The sequence below is a fragment of the Motacilla alba genome, chromosome 2, assembly GCF_015832195.1.
Source record: "Motacilla alba alba isolate MOTALB_02 chromosome 2, Motacilla_alba_V1.0_pri, whole genome shotgun sequence".
Taxonomy (NCBI): domain Eukaryota; kingdom Metazoa; phylum Chordata; class Aves; order Passeriformes; family Motacillidae; genus Motacilla; species Motacilla alba.
The window spans coordinates 94,404,441-94,426,785 of record NC_052017.1 but is presented as its reverse complement, the minus strand read 5'-3'; the positions used below and the strand labels follow the sequence as shown (position 1 = coordinate 94,426,785).

Here is a 22,345-nt window from a genome sequence, read left to right as displayed (position 1 = left end):
AATCTGAACTGATAAAGAAGTCCCTCTTAACACCAGTCTAGGTACCAAATAATTTTCTGTTTATTTTTCATTAATAATTTCAAATTGTGCATTGATCTAATTTCTTCTTTGTCAGGATCACATACCAACTATTTTTTTTTACACAGTTTTAATGATGATGTCTAAGAAACTGTCTGCCCGCAATGCAAAAGCTCAAGAGGTTGCCATGTTTTCAGGCAAAGTATCATTATAATTAGTGATTAGAGATTCTTAAAAACAAATGTGATAGAGATCAAATTATAAACTTTAGGAAAACCGCATTTACCAACCAGTGTAAGTTCAATCACAATAGCCATGATTCATGTTATAGCTGACTTAATACACAAGACAATGTATTTAAAAAATAAAAAATGCCAGTTTTCAGCCAAGCTTCTAAGCCCTCCAAAGTAAAAAGCTTAGCTGTGTGCATCTAGAGAAATAAAACTTGCAAGGTTTAAAATGTCTTCATTTGACCTGTACAATCTCAGCAATTCTAAAAAAGCATGGACCCCTTTAAATTCTCATATAGACCTTGACTACCAACAGTGTTTGGACAGGATCTTTAAAATTTCTTATAAGAATAGAAATTATATCAAAGGACTTTTAGGCAAAAGTTTCGAAGGCATGCATTTTGTCTCCTATGATACCCCTAGATATATAACATAATTTTAAATTTTGTTTCTTTGTACTTAAATTTTTGGGGATTTACTATTAGAAAGTTACTTAAAGCTGAAATCTTCAATATGGTCATTTCCTGAAGCATGAAGTTTCAAATAATAATGTTTTATAAATAATTTTCACACCAAGAAAAGGTTTTCCCCCATTTCTCTCAAGATTAATTTTTCCTTTTCTAGCTCACCATCCTTAACTGCTTTACTGCTCTTCCCCAACCTTGCATGCTTACCAGATATCAGTATTTGTGGGAATGTTTTCATGTCTCTTAAGCCTTTAAATCCTCTTGTCTCTTAATGCACCAATCTATTGCAGTTGTAGAGAAAATAAGTCCTTTTCAGCCAAAAGGAAAAATTTCCCGAAGATGACAAGGGGCCTCTCCACTAGTGAATTTTATTTCTCTCACCATATTCTTACTTCTTTAAAACCCTTTATGTCTCCTTCTACTCAAAGAGGATCATTTAGACTGTTATCCAATGTCCTGCACATTGGACAGAACACATGTCCTATCTTGATGACACAAACAGAAATCTATACCTAATATCAACAACCAAAAATGTTTTTCCAATAGATCTTATAAGTCTAAATCCAATATGCTATGTTTTCTCAGTGATAAATATCAACAAAATTATTTCATCACATTTCTCTCGCACAAGAAATATTCAGGATTTGAATTTTTCATTTTCACAACACATTTCACCAGTATCTAAAAACTAATACCATAACAGCTGCAGGCTCACCTGGCTTGTAGCTTTTGTTTTTCAGCCAGCACAAACTACAAGTACTGTTAATAGAGAAAAGAAAAACACAAAATTCGAAGAAAACACTTTGAATCTCAACCCCATTGGTCTGTTCCAGCTACTGCAGGGAAGATTTACTCCCATGATTATCAATAATGTGAACAGCAAAGAAATCCAGTTTTACATATTTCTTCTCACATTTGGCATCAGTAAGTGTGATTTTTTAATTCGGTTTTTCATCTGATTTGTAAGATCATTTTTTTCTTCCAGATAAGAAAGAGGAATCCTGGATCACTTAGCAGTATTAACACAATATAATAAAGGATGGAAGACTTGACCCACTCGGCAGTTACCACCTCCCTAAATCATGTGAAGCAATGCCAATACTGTGGAGAAAGCTGAGATTTTCATGAGCAACAGGACAACAAATGCAAGGTCTTATGCCCTCTGAAGTGGAAAATTCTCAGGGAGGGAATCCACACAGCAGCTCCAAGAAACTTTTTTAATGAAGGTGATCTGCAGTCTTTAAAACCTTTGTTGCTATAAAGTCTCCCGACTATTTGCTCTGCCAGTGTGTTTATGCAATAAATACTGATATCTCTAAGGATTTCTTACAGCATACAGAAGCCATATTTTACTACCTTTCTGTACAGAACCACTACTATTTATGATTCTCTATTCAAATAAAAGACATATTTTTTTATTTTACATAGCTAAGCTACCAATCAAATGAGATTCTAGTAATAAAAAATTGGAAATGTCTCGTAATTTGTATTTGCCTTGACCTCGTCATTATCTATCTTACCTACCCCATGCCTACAATACTTTCTGTTTGGCCACCTACTGATTTCACTGATTTCCTAAACTATGCAGTTTAAAAAAAAATCTTCTATTTTGTAGCTCATAATACCTGCAATCCATTTTACCTCCTTTAACCTTGAGACTCCAAAGACATCAAGAGAATACAAAACTCCCAGAAACTGAATTATGAAGGAAATACCTGAAATTGGCCTAAAGAGAGAGGTCATTTCCAGTCCTTGAAGGAAGAAGTGGTGAAGGCTACAGAAAGCAAAGATCCCAGTTAAAAAAATTTAAACATAAAATATTATTTCAGGTGGTTTTGTACTAGAAATACTGGTTTACAGATAATTTACAGTCATCTATCATGTTTTTATTTCTCTGATGAATACCTCAAAATTATAGCTAATTTGCCATGGACATTGAACAGTTCTCAACAAGAACCAGTCAAAATACTCTTTGAAGCATCATCAAACTCTGCCTTCAGGAGCTCTGCTCTATTCTGTCTGGCAAATGATCTTAAAGTGGAGAAATAAGAGTAATGTATTACTCTTATTGTATATAACATGATTATATAACAAGTAATGTACAAACACCGAATAAAACCTAAACATCACTGAGGTCAACTGTCTCTCACTTGGCCTAAGAAGCAAATAAGACCCTCTGAACAATAGCTGGGGACTAATTTATAGCTACCAGCACTTTGCTTTTGGTAGACAATGCTGGATATTTGTTGACATGACGCCATTAAAATATTATAGCATGTCCGTACTTTAAATTCACAACCCCCAAAGAGCTTGCCATTATGCTCAAACAGAAGTCATTAACGCACTAACAAGACAGCGAGAATACTACAGGGAAAATAAAATTTGACTTTGTTATCAGGTTCATAAAGGACATCAAAGAGTACAGATGGAATGACTGCTCCTGTCAGTGCATTCACATGGCTCCATTAGTACTCTTTTCATAGCCTTTCCTACCCTATTTCATATTTAGTTCTTAGCTCAAATCAGAGATCAGCAAGCAAGATACACCATGAATTCACAAATTTATCTCTCTGTTGATACAAGAAAGATATTGCAGAGCCTACCTGGGTTGGAGTTACGATTCTTCACGGCAGCTTGCACAGTGCCATGCTTTGCATCTGCAGAAGTGCTGGTGCTACACCAGCATTTTGACTGCTGTGGGGCAATGCTCACACACCATCAGGGCTCTTCCTCCAGCTCCACACCACCCACATCCAGGAGGCTGGGAGTGTATCTATCCTGTGTTTGCTGCTGTTGTGATGATGTTATGTTGATTTCGGTGTGAGGAAATTTTTGTTGTTGCTGCAAACAAAATTCATGAAAAGTATGTAATGAATTTAAATATTGTTGATTATTCATAAATGTGTGTTTCTAAGAGATGGGGAGTAGAATGAACTGGATACAGGTGAGGCGGGGTCACCTCTGGGGAACCATATTTTAAAAAAGGCACAGGAGGTGTAGGAGACAGGAGTGAGGAAAAACATGTGAGAAACAACTCTGCAGATACCAAGGTCAGTGAAGAAGTAGGAGGAGGTGGTTCAGGAGCAGAAATTCCCCCCCAGCACAAGGTGAGACCACATGGATCTATCCTGAAGGACAGCAGCCTGTGGAAAAGACCCACACAGGAACAGTTAGTGAAGAACTGAACACGCCAGGAAGGACTCCATCCTAAAGAAAGGGAAAATTTTCCCCAAATCAGGACTGTTTTGCCCAGTAAGGGATCTTCCTGTCTTTATCTCAACCCACAAGCTTTTCCATTTATTTTCCTCCTCTGTGTGATTGAGGAGGGGGAATGAGCGTGAGGCTGGGTGGCTATCTGACAACAAGCCAAGGTCAACGCAACACAGCTCATTCAGGATATGGACTTCTCAATCCCAAATGTTCACAGTGACATTAGTCCATGTATTCTGTGTGCATATTATCTCACTAGAAACAACTACAAGAAATATAACAGCAAGAAATTGCCATTCCACATTTATTTTCCACTGACAGTTTGAATAATAATTTCACTCTGCCATGAACAGAGTTTCAAAGGTCTAAATGTCACCAATCTTCTTCCTTAGAAATAAATATTGAATTTCAATGTCTTTCACGTCATCTGTCAGTAGAAAGTAATATTTTGTCAGTAATTCAAGCAATTCTAATTTACAAAATCTGTGTTCTTAATGTGTGTCAGTCAGGCATCATAATTGTAAAATCAGTTTTCACCAGAACCACCAGTTTAATGTAATGAATAATATTGCAGAAATGCAGCATAAGACACAGAAGGAAATTAAGTGGTAAAGGTGAGGAAAATTTTGAGATTCCCTGCTTACTGAAAGACAAGTGAACGCTTAGTACCATATCAGTTATGGAAATATTTGGGCATATACAGTATATATACTGTTTATTTTACCTGTTTTGTACTTAGTCAAATATTCCCAAAAGAGGAAAAATAAAAGGATAAAAAATACTGAAATTTATACTGTATTTCTAGCCTGTATATGTTGTGTTATTATAGCATATGATATAATACATGTCATTTATAGTCTAACCTATAATTTATAAAAACAACACAGAAGTAAGCTTACACAGTACAATAAGAGCCATCATTACCTTATCACACAAAATTTATTTAGTGTTCAAACTAAAGTTCAAGAGAATTTCAGAAGGATAAGAAGGTTCCAGGAAAGTACCAAGCATTTGCAAATTTCTCAGTGTGTTTTTTGTTGCCTTATGTGAAGAAAAAGTAACTGAAATATGTCACCAAAATGTTCTTCACCCTGAACAAGCCGTTATATGTATTCACCTTGTATTCTAAGATATTTGTACTAAGGTAAACTTATGGTAAGTTTAAATAGTTTTAAAACATAACCTCACCTTTAAATTGAAAAGTATCTCAAAACAGATGTGAGGAGCATGCATTACATATTAACTGAGTGTTTAAAAAATATTTTAAAAAGTCATCTTTATGGTATTACAATATCAATTTTCTTTCAGTATCTTAATAATTCTTGCAAATACATGTTTGTGTAGTCTAAACTGGTGCCTTGGTAAGTGAAAATAATGGAGTTTAGAATGGGATTTTGCATCTCTATAGTATTGCCCTAGGGCTAATCCTACATTTTATAACTGCTTAAAATACTGTATGTGATTTTAATAGAAAATAGCCATTTAACTCACTTTAAACAAGAACCTTTTTGAGCTGTCAGCTGTTATCTCCTGAAAAATTGAAACAGTGACAGTATATGGAAGCTCCTTTTCTATATCTCCTAGGTGACTCTTAATATGAATTCAATTGAGATCATCCTTGTTGTCAGTCAAAACAGGAAAAGCAAAAAAAGTATCTATGTGCCTATACCCAGTAAAGAAATACTAAAGATTCCAGACGAATCAGTAAATAGGCTTCCCTTTATTCCTAAAATTTATGGTGAATACAAAAAAAACCAAACACAGACAAAAAAATACCTCAAAACCTAACACTAATATACTAAATAAAGTCGAAACTATATATTCAGGTGAACATCTTGGCTTGTATTATTTAATAATGCCTGAAGAAAACTGCCTGGAAAATCCCTGATTGGACAATATATTCTTTACTGCAGACAGATCTGGCAGTTTATGACCATGCTTTACTGAGGTTCTTCTTTTTTAAGACCTCTTTTAAGACCACTTCCTTTTTTAAATAGGAACAGTTCTTTTGCATGCCTCAATTTACTCTGTATTGGTCCGAAGAAAAGAGAACGTGGGAAATATGGCTTTTTACGTGTTTCGGTCTCACCTTAGAAATTATAGTGACAAACTTTCATAAACAACAATGCAGAATGTCATTGGACTGAGTTATTATTGAGTTGCACATTTTATTATACATGTATCTATTTTACATTGGCTTATTTAGGTCTTCAAAAGACAGTTATTCTCTGCCTTCACAATTCAAGAGAACTCATTAAAATACAGTGCATATTATTAGCCTGTATAGAGCAAAAACACCATTCTGGAAAACACTTCTCTTTCGCTATTCACTTTGACATTTTGATCACAAACATGGAAAGCAACACTATCCCCTTTTTTCTCCTCATTCCTTCTTTAAAAGCAACACTAAAAGTACAAAACTTTGTCAAGAAGGACATCAGGACTACCTCTACATGAACTCCAATATGTGGTATATTTATCATATTTTACTTGCTTAAAAACTGAAGGAACAAAACCCAGAATATTTCATCACTGACTGAGGAAATGTGTTGTATAGTCTTCCTCCTTGCAATACCTTATTTAGTTCTGCCATTATTTCTCTGTGAAGTTATTGCACAAAAGTATTTGTATAACTACCAGTAAATACATTAAAAAAAAAAAAAAAAGAAAGAAAAAACCCCCGACACATTTCCTAGTACAACAGAAAGCTATACATTACTATTAACTGCAAATTTGTTTTTAGGTACATATAGCAAGTTCCTCTGACAATCATTCCCAGTATATAGCCACCATAGCCATTCATCCAAACTGTCAAAATATTACAAGAGATAAGAAAAAAATTATTAATTTCAAAGAAAAAATAATGGTGATTTTAGTCTTAGATTCTTTTATATTAATTCTACATGCTCAAACCTTTATCCCAAAATAGTACAAAGTTAATGAAAGATTGTTTCATAGCTACAAGATTTTCCTCTTAATTGTAGAAAATCTTTAAATCTATTTGTAGTTCCCCTCCCTTAAGAAATGTATAATTCTTACATCAATATTAACCCAAAATATTGAAAATATTTACAAAGTAGACAAAATGTATTTTTTAATACAGATACTCTTTTGTCCCCTCTGAACCCTGGACTACAGCTGGGACAAGCTCCTTTCATGACAGAAAGACCAGAAACAATTTCGAATATTCTGAGCTAAGCTTTAGGCTATGTCCAAGAGCATGCTTGCACTGAGGCACACATCATCTTCACACACATTCTCCTCCAGGTGAAACAGGATCCAGCCCTGCTTCTATACCATAGTAGCAGAGTGCCATGTTGCTAAAGCCCTAGAAGAAATGGATAATACTAGCCTGGTCATGCCTGTCTTTAATGCAGCTTCTTAGTTTCTGAATAAAAAGTTCTTTTGGAGCATCTTCTGATTTGAATCTCTCTGTCCAAATGCCTGGTAATAAGGTAAAAAAATTAAAAATCAAAAATCTTTAAAATACGTGCTCAAATTTCTAGTTTAAAATCAACAAATTTTACTATCAGACTGCAAATTTTTGTACTTTCAAGTCCACTCCTCTATAAAACAGTTATCAAAAATAGTGTCTATTTTATTTCTTTTCGACTGATAATCAAAGGCAAAATTTCATATTAAGCCTGTGGGTTAGAATTTGTGTTGCTACTGTGTCTCTTGGCTAGGGATGACAGGTGAGATGAGCCCTCAGGGGCCAAGAGGGAAAATGCACCAGACTGAGCCGAAACTCCAGGCAACTCGCTTGAACTCTGAGTATCTAAGCCTAATGAGTAGCTAAAACAGAATTAAAGCTCCCCAAAATATACAAGAATAATGTATAAGAATCAAAATATATTTATTTTTCATGACAAATCAAATTATTACAGTCTGTTAAAAGAATGTTTCCTCAGTCAGTGAAATTTGGTTGAAGTTTCATAGACAGCTGCACCGAAGTGGGAGAACAAAAAAATGTTATGGCCATCCGTGGTCTTCAAGCAGACCTAATGGGTTATTTTGAATGCATACTGGAACTGGAAAACAAGGCTTTCAACTATTTTTGGAATGCATTTGGGTTAACCTTTTTGTTCCACTTCCTGACTATAATTGTCCTCATGGTAATGCAAAGTGCCCTATCTGGCAAAAATACTCACATAATAAATATAGAATACCTATGACCCTAATATATCTATTAGACTGTAAAATGTCAGTTTCTGTCAGTTTGGCTGAAAGTATTTGGGTCAAGTGCACTGTGGCAAAATAGGAAATATATTTTCTTTTTTCCTTGCTCTATCAGAAAGGTGAGAGTTATTTGCTACTTTTTTGTTATTGCTACATTTTTTTTCTCTGGAACAGGCCTCTTTTCCTGTCAATCTAGCATAAACTTCAGCAAAAAAGAAAATGGAACTACACATTCAAAACAGAAAAAAGTCAAGGACAGATTTATTTTGTATCACTAAAAGCATGACAGGAATAATTGAGTGAGTTATTTTTCTCTTTGGTGAGAAGACAAAAATGTGTAAATCCCATCATTCAGAGTGAAACACTACCCCCACTCAACTGCTTACAGATGTTATTAGAAACCATAAAGTCAAAATCACATGCCTGAAAATCTATTTTTTAAAAAATTGTGAACTTGTGAAGAGCATGTATTAATTACACAACTTGCCTTGGCAAGACTAGAAATTTTATGTTGGTCTGTTAAGAACATTTTTTTTTTTTTTGGCCTAAAACTTGTTTTAGACCTCTTCAGTTAGTAATTCTATATAACACTAACCAGACCAGAACTGTGTAATGAAATGTTATTGAAGAAAATCTAAGGAATTATATTTTTGCATTGCATTTTACTTGTGTGAAGAGGTATAATACATAAAAAAGAAATACCTGCTTCAAAAATGAAGAATTCACAAGATGTGGATGAAGAATTTGGAAAGTATGTTATAGATGCATTTGATAAAGTGCATTTATACCTAGCTAATCTAAAAACCATTGCTTAAAGCAGTCCCATGATGCCCATCACCATCAACACATGAATACTAAATAGCCAGGCAGTTTTGCTCATAGCTGGAGTTTTGTACATCAGTCAAAAAAAGCTTTTCATTAAAGCGACCCAGTCTGATTCACAATGGCCCCCAATGCTATCCAGAATGATGGCTCAGCCTCCATTACATTAGGAAAAGACAAGAACTCACACACAGAATACTGCAGCCTGACATCTTAATGCAGCTGATTCCTGCACAGTGCCACAGCTGTAGCTCCAGGGACTGAATTGCCCCATTGTTGGCACCGAGTCATTTGCTAGACTGGCACAGTGCTGGCCAGCTGGCAGCACAGGAGCTGGACCAAAGCCCACAGGATGCACCCAGCTGCCAGCTCCCTAGAGGACACTGCCTGAGAAGCCAGCCCAGGAGAAAGGGGCTGCCACCACAGCCCCGACCACCAGCCCGTGGCACAGCAGTGACTTGGCAGCTGTAGCTGCCACCACTGCCTCCTCCATTTCAACCCCTTTGGCAGTGGCAGCCCACCTCCCTGTGCCAGACAGAGCACGCAGGGACAGACAGAGCAGGGGGAAGAGAGATTGAAGAGAGGCAAAGGCGAGGGAAACCTTAATGAAGTGTTTGTAACATTCTTGTGGCAAACAAGGTTGCAGTATCAGGCAGGAAGCAATGGTGCGTGGCAGAAGGTCCCTATCTTCCCTTCACTCCAGGAGAATCATCAATTTAAGACAGACTCTTAAAAGCCTTTACATGGAGGCTGACCTTCCCTGCAAAATTTGCTCAGGATTCCTCATACCTGAAGTATAGGTGTGTATATATATGTGTGTATGCATATATATATTTTTATACATATATATGTAGACACACACACACATATATGCGTATACGTGTGTGTATATATATATTTATCCACATACACACACCCCTATAGGTATATACAGAGGGTGTTCCTATTCCTGCAGAAAAAGGGAGGAAAAATCAAATTTTTCATCCATCAGTGAAAGAGATCATTGGAAGTACTTACACTGGATGCATATGCATTTCTGTATGCATTTCTTAATCCAACTTCACTCCCCCAGATTCCCAGCAATAAACTCAGATCAGGGATGGAGCATAATTATTAGGAAAAAAAAAAGTATTTAAAGGGCTCACCTGAAGGGCTAAAGAAGCCAAAGAGTAGGATTAAATCCTGATAGTCTCTAACCTTGCAGAAGTTTGAGGCACTTTGCCTGCCCTAGCATCTCAGTCTTAAGCCATCTCATGAGACTGACAAGCCCCCCTTTCTCTCTCAGTTACACATAATTCAAGGTTTTTTGCTTAATAGTTTGATGTATCCAAGCTCAGGATAAGTAATAACCAATCAATCTCAAAAGGTTTCAAGGTTTAATGCAGAGAAACATCTGAAGGCCCTAATATCCCTTCCAGCCTAATGAGCTGAGTAGCTCATGAGAATCAGGTCTCTGTTGACATTTCCAGTAACTTGTTTTTAACAAGGATTGAAATTTTACAACAGCTTCTCCTGTTGTTTCAATATTTCTTTATATTTTCCTAAGGAAAATCAGACATAATACACAAGGGATGTGAAGGGGGGCACAGGGAACAGAGGGGGAGGATGGACATGATGAATAGCAGAGAATTAAATTAAAGGAACAAAATTTAAAAGTACCTCAAAGCTTTAATCAAAACATTCAAAGGTTTTTAGGTAGCTAGCTACTTACCCATGGTCTCCAATTTTGTTGTCAATTTTTTTCCCCAAACGTTTTAATCAAGAGTGAAGAAACCATCTGACATTGTATTATAAAAATATCACTCCCCGGCAAAGATGTGTGATCTCTTCTTCAGTATTGTTTTACTTGAAATGTGTTTGTTTAAGCTACCAAGCCAGGCTAAATCTGAATAATTGACATGGAGTAACACAATCCATGTCTACAAAGAATACTTATTTTCCATAGGTCACAACCTGATACCTAAGTTCTGCTTTAGTCTCAAGTATGGACATAAAACAAGATAGCCAGATGTGTCATTGATTTGCTATATGCAACCTTGAAATTCAGTCACAGGTTCTTATAATAAGCAAAGATTCTGTTCAAATACACATGTAAGCTTTTTAGAACATTTCTTAATGTAAATTTTTCTTAACTTTTAGGTCTTTGCAGAGTGCCTTCCTGTGTGATTTCCAAATCATGTGATAGAATTACTCATTGCTCACATACCTGCATCTTTGATATTCTACCCCCCCCTCCCCCCCGAGTTAACTTCCATTTAGTAACTTACTTTTATCCCTGCTCTCCACGAAGTGGTTGTCCTCTGCAGCCATGGCATTACATCACCCTATGACACAGTTAAGGTAAAAATGCATTCTGGAACAGATTGTTCCCTGCTGCAACTCCTCTAAAGCCAACTCATTTTCATCAAGGGTGAACTCAGATCACAGTCTTTTAAGACGAACTCTTCAGTATTTATTGAAGGCAATCCAAAGAATGACCTGTTTCAAAAAAAATCGCATGAAAAATTTTAATGTACCACTGGGTACTGTTTCAAGACAGGAATGGTTTATTTACAGTATTAGCTTAATCTAAAACATACAATAGCTTCTTGACTTTCCAAGGCACAATTATCTTTTAAGTACCTGAAGTGAAAAGGTCATAGCATAGACTTCTTGAGTGGATTTAATAAACCAATAATAGGTCTAGGTATCCAGTTCTTAAGTAGGGCTGGTATTTGGTTACATACCTGCAGTTAAGAGAGTACAGGAAAGTTTACAAGTATTACTTTGTCAAATGTTAAACTAGTTAGTCTTACTTTCTCTTAAGCATAATGTCCTTTTTCCATTGCCTTTCATTTTGCCTTGTGTTGCTTAATTTTTTTGACATCTGAATACAGAGGACAGTAGCTATTCCAATTGTATTTTAATATTTTACAGTTTGGAGGTTTTTCTCTGTGTCTTAATCTGTCTCTGTCTAGGCTAGGGGGTTGCATTAATCTCAAGAATACATAAACAGCTAAAGTTCTGTGTGTCACATCAAATATAATACCAATAGCTGAATATAATACAAATATAATACCAATAGCCAAAAAAAAAGACATTTTATGTAATGTCAAAAAATGAACCATGCCACTCCACTTGAATTAGAAGGGGTATGTATGTAGTGTCATGTCATAACATCCACCATATTTTGATCCACAATACATTTAGTACGTCAATGAACCAACAAGGAGGTGATAATCACACAAACTGTAAAGAGATACAAGACGATATTCTTCTCTGACAGAATATAAAAATAACAGGACAAATATTAAAACCCAAGGAAGGTCTATCATGATACAGTCAAAATTGTGTATATGATTGGAATGATTTTCATCTTCAAAGCCAGATGGTTTACTCCCAATAAGGCAGAAATTTGTTTTGAAATATTCTCCTTAATGTTGGTTAGGCCTCACTTTGAATGTTGTATTTGGTACTGGGGCCCACAATTAAAAAACAACATCAACGTTCCTGAACTCATGCAGAAGAGAGCAACAAAGTTAATGAAAGAGCTAGAAGGAATGACCAAACAGGCTGAAGACACTGGCTTTGCTGACTTTGGAGAAAAGGAAGGTGAGAGGTGCCCTCCATTCTCCCTGCAGCTTACTGAGGAGGGAAAGTGGACAGGAGGGTCCTGAACACTTTCCCTGTCACCCAGTGACAAGACACATGGGAAGGGTTCAAAGCAGTGTCAGGGGAGGTTGAGACTTGACATTATGAAACACTTTACTGAGAGTGTGGTCAAAGAGTGAAGCAAGCTTCCTAGTGAGGTGATCAATTCCTCAAGCCTGTTAGTGTTGGAAAAGTATTTAGACAATATCCTTAACATACTTTAGCTTTTGGTCAGCCCTGAAATGGTCAGGCAGATGGAGTAGGTGACATTGTAGGTCCCTTCCAACTGGAACTATTCTACACATTTTAATTCTGACTCTTAAAATTTTCAAAACCACATAGAGGAAGACAGCCATCTCCTGATAACTTACGTTCAAAAAGGCTTTTGTTATCCATTAAACGGGGAGGACTTGACCAATTTTCATGAGGCAAGGAGTATTACAGATCCCTTTTCATCCAATAAAATAGCAAGAGCTGAATGCTACTTTTTCACCTCAGTCATTTTTCTACACATGCTGCAATGATGGGTCTGCCAAATTTGTCTGTCTCTTTCTTGTACTGTTCCCAATGCAGCTTGCCCCAGAAGATGGACACAAACTTCAACACATTGGTGCTGGTCTGGCAGAGGAGTGGAGTACTATTAGGCAAACTGCCCTTTGCTTTCTCAGCTAATTCTACTTCTTAGTCATGTTGCAAAGGGTATGAATCATTGTAAACAGAAAAGGTCCTTACACTTTGGAAAACATCCAGGTGATATCCACTACTTGTGTCCCACAATCTTTAAAAAACAGACTTGAATAAATACCACTATTTCAGAAAAGCTATGCTTGACCAGAACAAGCTCCATTTTGGCCATCTTTTTCCTATCCTTGATGATTACCAACAGTAAGCACCTAAGAACAAAAATTGAGCAAACATATAAAAATACATTTCCCGAATATTCTCCCAGCCCCTAACTCCAGAAGGAAATTCTGGTTCTATCCAGTGAGAGTGTATTCCAATCCCTTCTTAAAAAAACAAACAAACAAAAAAAATACCAAACCAAGGGTGACTGAATTGTACTGGTCAGAATAAATGTGTTGCTGATGTAACAAAAGGTAATGGTCAATGTACCCTCTGTATTGTACAGTCTCTAACCATTTTTACCATCAGTCACACAGCTTCTGGATCTCCATATCTCATGTTTACATAAAATCAGGAACCCAACAGAATTGCATATCCATTGTAATAACTGATTGCTTTATTTATTATTTCTCTAATTCAGTGGAAGAAAATATACTTTTTAGTACATCTGACTAAAGCTAATTTATTTTTTTTAAAGCCTCAAAATATGAAGTTTTTTCATTGAAAGAATACACCACTAATAGAAAACACTCTGCAATTAGGAATAGATTGGGTATTTAATTATTTGGTACAACCTTAAAAGTGAACACTCTCCAGGCAGAGAGATGATTCCCTGATACCAAGTCACATGCATCTTAGGAACTTGCCTTGAATTTTGTCCTAAGGTTGCACAAGTAATTATCATGGCTCTTAACAAGGCTACCACTTCTCATGTATAAATAAAATATTGAGACTCAGTACACATAGCATTATTTGGGCATATGTCAAAGTTCCTGATTGCAGCTGGCTGATTACTGTATGATTTTAAAAACTACAGCATCAGTTTTTAATTTTGTCACTTGTCTGCTGTGCCAAAATCACTCACAGGAGGAGTATGTACGATTAAAACTTCTGCAATATGGAACAAGTGGCAAGAATGCGAATAATATGTATGTCACAGAGTAGACTAGGTCAGCCTTTGGACTACATTTTTCCTGAATTTAATTGCTCTGCAACAAGGTTTTATTGCTTTCCTCCCACAACATCTAAATGCAGTCACCTGTGACAAAGAATGAGTTCACTCCCACAGAAAAAGAAAGAAAGGGAAGGAAATAAAATTAATGTTGCTGTATACACAAGACATTTGTACACCGTCATGAAATCAAGGTAATAAAAAGGCAAAAAGCCTGTCATTGTCTCTGCCTTGTACTTTAAATATTTCACAGTGTGCTTTTACACTTCTTCATCTGACACCTAGTCTAGTAGGAGTTAAAGAACTATATGAGAACAACAACACTCAGTAATTTCTAAAGTCTCTGCCTTCATAGCTGAAAAAACACTTCAATACACCACAGGAGAATAGTTTAAGAAGTCAGTCAGAATGCTTATTACCCTTTAACCCACACAACAGATTTCCTCTCTGCCTATTTCTTTCATGGCACTACCACTCCTGAAGGGGCAAAAGAGACTCTGTGAACCCGGGGAGGCCAGAACACTTCTGTGATTTGTGCTCACTCAAGGTACTTGTAACTTTGCTCTTGAAGAGGCTGCATGGCAGAGTTTATCATCATCGAGAGAAGTCCATGTGCTCAGGCCAATTGAAAGTGAAGATATTTTTGAAAATATAAAGTTGCAATTCCTTCAGAGATGTTTGAATATTTCTATCTCTGCTTAAGTGTCAACTGCAGGCAATGACAGTGTCTCCTGAGAATGCTTTGGTAACGAAGAAACATCAGAACGTGCCACAAGACACTCCTGTAACAATATTTAAACAGATACCTTGAGAATAGTTTGTTCTGTTCATTCCAGGTTCTAGCCTAAAGGTCCCTCTTTTTCTCCAAGGACTGCATGCTTAATTGAAATAGCAGCAAATTTACAGGAGGAAAATGTGACCCAAGGACTCAGTCTTAAGTTCAACACTGGCTCTGATCAATCACTAGATCTGAAGAAGAAAGAATCCCCAGGGCAATGACTCTCCAGATATAACATTAATTTCTTGTTGAAAGAGAATACAGGCACCAAAATGTCTCTAATTAAGCTGGTGACAAAGCAGAGCAAAAACATGCATATGAGAAAATTCTCCATATTAGGAGAATTTGAAGGGCTTTTTTTTCTGGTTTGTCATACTTCAATCTGAAAATACTGCACCTCTATAAGCCCTAATTTATACAGAATGGGCAGTGCCTATAAAATGTTGATCACAAATAAAAAACCACAAAAAAAATCATATATTTCAAAGAGTATTTCTAGCATTAAAGTGCATGTAATGAATTTCTGAATTTGTGGTGATGGTATCCTCTTTCCACAATCACTAATTCTCAGGATTCTTGTTCTAATTCTGCTTTTTGATACTTAGATAAACAAAATAAATGTTGCCCTTCTTTGTTTTTTTCACTTGGTTATTTGTAAGTTAAACCAGAAAAGCCATAACAATCTATCACTAATAAATTATTTGATAATCAAAGAGTTAGACCATCTTAGATACTCAGGTAGCAATGGAAAAGACTTCGGGGATTGTGATTAGAATGTCTAGAATATGTTCTTAGGTAGAATTCAGAATTGCCCTTAGATTTGCCCCATTTTTATTTTTTGTATCTTAAAAATAGATAACTTTTTCTTAATAAAAAAGTCCCTGGTTATGAGTAAAATAGGAAGAGAAGCCATCCAAGAGCTTATGGGATTTAAGGAAGGACAGGAAAGAGTGGGGGGACTGCTACAGGCTGTCTGCACATGGAGACTGAGCAGGTGATGCTGCTGCGGCAGACAGGAACAGCCTCACACTCACAATCCCTGGTCTTCATGAGGGACTTCAGCCACCTCACCATATTGGAAGGACAACACAGCAGGACACAAACAATCCAGTAAAGAAAAAATTCTTTACTGGGATGGTGGTAAGGCCATGGAGGCCCAGAGAAATGGTGGATGACCCATCTGTAGAAGTGTTCAAGGTTAGTCTGTGCTGGGCTTTTGAACAGCCTGGTCTGGTGGAAGGTGCCCCTGACAAAGATAGCAGGGTTGGAACTAGGTGACCTATAAGGTCCCTTCCAGCCCAAGGCTTTCTGTGATTCTATGACACATCAAAAAGTCATTGGTGGGCATAGCTGCTGTGGAACACCAACAGAAACAACAGAACTTATTCCTTATGAGAAAGAGATCTCAGTATCAGCAAGTCAACAGGTCAGTACCAACATACTATTGCTAGAAACAATGTTTTTGAAAAAATTGTTCATTTTCTTTTTCATTGATCATCATCACCATATTATCATAGCAGAAAAGCAGATGGCAATACCCCTCAAGAGATCATTTGTGTTCCTGATGAAAAAGACTTAATTTAGCAGAAGAGTAATCAACATTAAGAATTGTGTGCGCTAACAGCAAACTTCTAGTACTGTACCATTCTTCACTAAACTTAGAAGAGCTAATTTCCATTGTCAAGTGTTTTTAATGTCATCCATTATCATTTTGGGATAGGATAACTACAGCTAATGCTACATGAGAAACATAAAATGAAAACAATTTTCTTTTCTAGCTAAACCAATAAGAAGAATTGCTCTTCCATTGCTGCAATACCCCAAAGTCAACAGAAAAGAATAGGTTCCAAAAGCTGAGATGCAGCAGGAGCAAACTTCTATTTTTAAATTCTAACTTCCACTGAGGTTGAATTCCTTCTGAGAAATTCAGTTCCACCCATATTTTCCTACTGAGCTCTGTCCCGAGAAGGTTCAATGTTGTCATCTTATTGCAGAAGTTCCATACCTTCTCAGTGATTTCTCATGGGCAGCTCCTCACAGCACTGACAACGACTTCTTCACGGCACAGCCAACAAACTCCAGCTCTCTTCTCGACCAGCTAACCCACTCTTTTACAGCACTCATCCTTATTGGACACAGATTATCTCCTAACCAGCTTTTCAGAATTTAATCATCAAGTATTTAGTCATTTACTTAATGTTTTGCCATGATAAAAGTTAACTTTTTTCATTAGATTCCATTATGGTTTTTTATACTTACTGCACCTACAAAACCCACTAAAATGAGCTTAATTCTCTTTACTATAAAACTGAGCTGTCTGCTAAACCTACGTCAGAGATAATTATTTGCTAGATTTATAGTGAGTCTGTTCTAAATCGATCTAATTTGAGTGTCTTGAGAATAAAGGTTGCAAGACCTTTTATGATTAAAGCACCAATTTTAGCAATTTATGTGGGGTGTCATTTTGTCAAATAAACTCCTTTGGAACTGCAGTTGTTTATTGGTTTGTATCAGCTCCATAACTTGGGGAAAGCGATGGTACAGTATCAGTTAGTTATCCTTATGTTTGTCTTTGGAAATTATTAGAACCACTACGACTTTTTTGGGATATTCTAAATATTCCTAATAAGAGTAGGGAAAAAATCTTCAATTTCATGAAGAATGAGTACATGGGAGGGAAAAATTACTTATCATTGCTTTTTAAGAGGTCTCTAAATTACATAAGAACAGTTACAGGTCAGTTCTTTTCTTCAGTTTTGGAAATGCTACAACTTGTTTTTTATTGCTGCTGTAGAGTGACAGCTAAACAGACAATGCCATGTGCCTGTGGTAAGATTGAGAGGAGTTGTTTGGCAGGGAGTGGATCAGGAAACAGGAAGGATACTACAAAGTGATAGCACTCTGGGTGAATTATCTTCCTGGGATTGCTGTGCTGCCTCACTTTGTCAGGGACCTAATTCTGCAAGGTACTGAGGATTTCAGGGACTGATTCAGCAAAATACTGTGACATCAAATACATCTTTAAATGTATCTACACAAAATGCCCAAGTGTAATATTATACAAATCTTTAAACCAGTTTAGTCACCAGGAAGTGTCTGCAAAAGTGTCTGCAATATTGTTGCACATAACCTCAGTACAGAAAGGCACCAGACTATAAGACTATGACACCTGCACAAATATTCAAAAATACACTCTGCAGGACAAATTAGTTTGAACTATTTTCCACACTGTGTCTGAAAATACCACCACGATGAGATCAAGTACTCTTATACTATACTCCACTTTCCGCTATAAGCAAGACATGAGGTAACAATGTCCACTACTCAGGAAAAAAATGAAACAAAACAAAACAAACCCTTGAAGTGCGCAAACCAAGACTTTGCCTTGTCTTGATGCTTAGATCCTTACTCCACAAACACAGTCACACTGCAGTGTAAGGATGCCTGCAGGCATGTTAACTATGCCCCAGGGCCCTGCAGGATCACTAACCATTAAAATTCAACAGACTGCATCAACAGCCACTCAACAGAGAAAGGCACCAAATGCAGATGCCCTGAATGCTGACCATACAAAGTGTTGATGATATACATGAACTCAGAAAAGGCAAAGCAGCTGTGGCGTTTGTGTGAACAGCCACATAACAAGGCTGTTATGTGTACATGGCTTAGTCGGACAGAAGGCTGTTCAATCTTCTATGCAAAAGAAGATTGCTAATCATTGGTGACATATCATCTGCCACTATATAAGATCATCCTGCATAAATAAGAGGATATACATTCACTTGTAAGTGGAGAGACAGAGGATAGACTCATAGCATTTAAGGGCTGCAGACAGTGCCAGGATAGTAAGTGAGTTGTCTGTAATGAAGAAACTGAAGTTCACGGGGGTTTTAGGAACAGGCAGAACTAGAAAATAATTTCAATGTTACTCTTTCTTTCCCTCATCTCCTATCATAAGCAAACAAATAAAAATCCTTAACTCTTCCTCATGTATTTCACTGAGGAATGGGTGAAATATAACAGACCAACTTTAGAGAAAATCTGTTGCAAAATAAATCACCTTGAACAGAGAGGATGCAAACAAGAGGCTTCAGTATGAAACACTGATAACAGGATCCTGGTACTTGTTTACTCTTAAGCTTATCAGAGTTATTCAGGGTCTCCAGCTCTTACTGAAAATTGAATTATTTCTTCTCAGAAAGTATAAACAGGAATGAAATCTGTCAAACAATTTGCTCATTTACATTTCCACAGTTCTTCAGTAATTACTTTCTAACTCAAAATAAAAGGGCTTTTAGGTCATGACTTGAACAGTTCTTTGTTGGCTAAAGAGATGATGGATGAAGCTCTTGTACAAAGATCTGCTGTTGGAAAATCTAAACCACAATACCTAAGTTTAAGAGTGGCAAAATTGCCATGCATTGGCCATATTTCCAGACCCACAGTCAGTGCCCAAGGTATGGTGACAGACGTGTTTGACTATCTTCATGTCTATCAACCTGTTCTTTATTTCAGAGATATAAATCTTGGTAATATGGACACATAGTACCTTAGTAACTGTTTAAAATGTTTTCTTGAGTTTCAAAAGCCAGCAAAATTTGCCAAGAAACCTTAGTAAAAATGGTTCCCACAACACACACTGCTCCACATCTATGGTACCAATATATCCCATGTAAAGTCTACCAAGATACACCTGTTTGACCTCCAGCCATAACTTGCAACATGAGCAGTGATGTGTTATTTATCCTATATTTTTTTTTTTTTTTGTATTATGAGAGGTATTTTTACAAAGATCATTCAGATATTCTACAAAGGTATTTCTCCTAAAACAGGCATAAGAAAGACCTAGAAAGACAAAGACAGTTCATCCCTAATGATTAAAAACATTACCACTTTCATTTTGTTAGATTAACACATACAGCAATTTCTAATATCAAACCACTCAGCACATACTACACAGGTTCTATCACTGTTCTTTTCACTCAGACGGTATTTTTTAAAATAAAAATTCCACATATTACAGGTCTACAAGGGAAGAAACAAGGAAATAAATAACTCACCAGTTTACCAACCATATTTGTTAGTTCATGAATAGTTCATGACACTACTCACCTTCCAATGTCAATAGTAGTAGACAAGTGTATGCTTTTCAGAGTCATATGATATACATTTTTTTTCATCATAAGAAGCTCTACTAATAAATAATTTGGAGCTGAATTTCCCTCCAGTGAAATTGTGTTTTGAATACTGAGTGCATAGAATATGTTAGAAATTGGGGCTTATTTCTTTTCATTTAAGAAACATGCCGTATTTCAGAAGGCAAAAATTCATCTCCACCGCTTACAATTTTTTAAAAACACAAGACTACAGAGGAGAAAGAAAATGCTATTGGGTGACCTCACATTCTGGTGCATTAACAGTGAGCACAGTCAATACAGTGAACTATTCTTAGTTAGCAGCAAATTTGCAAGCATCAGCTGAGGAACAAAGAGGCATGCTCCTCTTTAACTGAGACACTAAGGCACTGAGGCATAATTGGAACAAAATATTACTTTGCTCGAAGAAAAATCATAGGTTATAGCTGCATTACTGTTTTGAGTCATCAGTTAGACCCTAATAAAAGGGGTGAGTTTTAGACCTCGATTGATTTCTGGGTGCTGTGCTGAAAAGAAACTATTGGAGCACAGTCCACCCACAGCGCACTTAAAGTGATTCAGAGCTGACAGGCAATAAAAGAAATATTGTTCCTCTTCTCATTTAGTAGAGCAAGAATAGCTGTATGCAATTTTATTTCTGAATTTGATAAGTGGAAAATGACTCATTTTATTAGATAAAGACCATTTAAAAAGCTTGTTCCTATAATTTGCATATTTTTAAATGAAATTAGTTCATCACGAAATGGTTAAATATAGTATTATGAGATGGGCAAAAGCCTGTAGAATATAAAAGAAATGGTTACACACAGGAATTAAATAAAAAGAGAATGTACTAAAAAGGAGAACCTGTCTTGAATTTTATGTCTTTCCCAGCATTTACAAATGGATGTGCCAATCAAAACTGCAACTGCAAATTACTTTATCATGCATGCAACTCACAAAGCTCATAAACAAATGACCTTGTAGCTCTATGGCTTTGCTAGTTCTGTGCCACAAATCAGGCAGGTAATGAAGATTTTACAGGTTGAGAGGATGTCATGGAATGCATATACTGTTATCTCTCTCTCTCACACACACACACTTTTAATTAACGTACATTGGCTGTATAGCTGTCTTTCTTCCCTCCATCCTTTTCCCAGCTTTACCATCAAAAAAGAGTGAGTGGTGAAGAGCTAAGATATGATTACACACCCAAGCCAGAAACAGTTCTGTGAAGCTGATTGCCTGCATGTTAATAGATATGTAATGTAAGATAGATTTTGAAATATCACATCAGCACCATTAAAAACTTGCAATAGAACTACCACTTTGCTATATACATTGAAATTATGAATATCCTCTCTGTTGCTAGTTGTTTAATTTTAAAAGTTTAATTTAAAGGGAATACTGGGGGAAAAAAAACTTCTAGGAGTCAGAGCTGGATCCAGAAATTATGGTTTCGTTTTTAAGTCACAAAACTAGAATTTGGGACATGCAGTTCACTGCAGATTTTTTTGGGTATTTTTAAAACAATCTAATTTAATCTCTCCATACATATCTTTTGTCTACAGCTTATTCAGGCTATTTACAGCTTATTCAGATCTCTTTGGGGAAAGAAGCACAGAGTTACGTGTATGAATTCTGCACGTAGCTAGCAGGGCTTCTCAATGGCCACTTCTACATGGAAAATGAATAATGAGGTTGTAAGACCTTTCTGCTTTCCCCATTACTCATGCCTGAGAGAAGACCCCAGTGAACATCTGCAAAGCAAATTGATTATTCTTCTCCCCAAACTTTCGTCCCTCCAGATGCTTTACAAATAAACACAATAACAACCAGAGGTGGCATGCTCAGAAACCAATGTTACACCAACCAGTATCATCTTTTTGTTTTATTTTACTTTCCCATTTTCCCCTTGCTTTTAAAAGTAGATATTCTATCTTTTTCCTGTGTCTTAACAATGTCTATAGCAAAGGAAATCCTCATTCACAGGGATTATGGCACTCTTCTGTCACCAAAAAAGCCCAGGTCCAACACACTGCCCTGCTGGTCCCTGGGGAGTCCCTGTTCCTCCCCACCCC

At 36.5% G+C, this 22,345-nt stretch overlaps 1 long non-coding RNA gene across 50 annotated transcripts in view; it reads right to left on the bottom strand.

Annotated features, from left to right (window-relative positions):
• The window catches only part of LOC119697101, a 105,924-nt gene that overhangs the window by 47,438 nt on the left and 36,141 nt on the right, over window positions 1-22,345 (bottom strand). For 39 of the 50 annotated variants that reach the window (XR_005255773.1, XR_005255769.1, XR_005255729.1 and 36 more), the window contains 4 exons: window positions 11,549-11,652; window positions 11,194-11,404; window positions 3,319-3,556; window positions 2,431-2,489 (listed from right to left, as the gene is read on the bottom strand). This is a non-coding gene — a long non-coding RNA (uncharacterized LOC119697101). Of the gene's footprint in view, window positions 1-1,430; window positions 1,475-2,430; window positions 2,490-3,318; window positions 3,557-11,193; window positions 11,405-11,548; window positions 11,653-13,288; window positions 13,450-21,381; window positions 21,510-22,345 lie in introns of all 50 variants that reach the window. The other 11 variants (XR_005255733.1, XR_005255744.1, XR_005255746.1 and 8 more) reach the window with 5 other exon arrangements.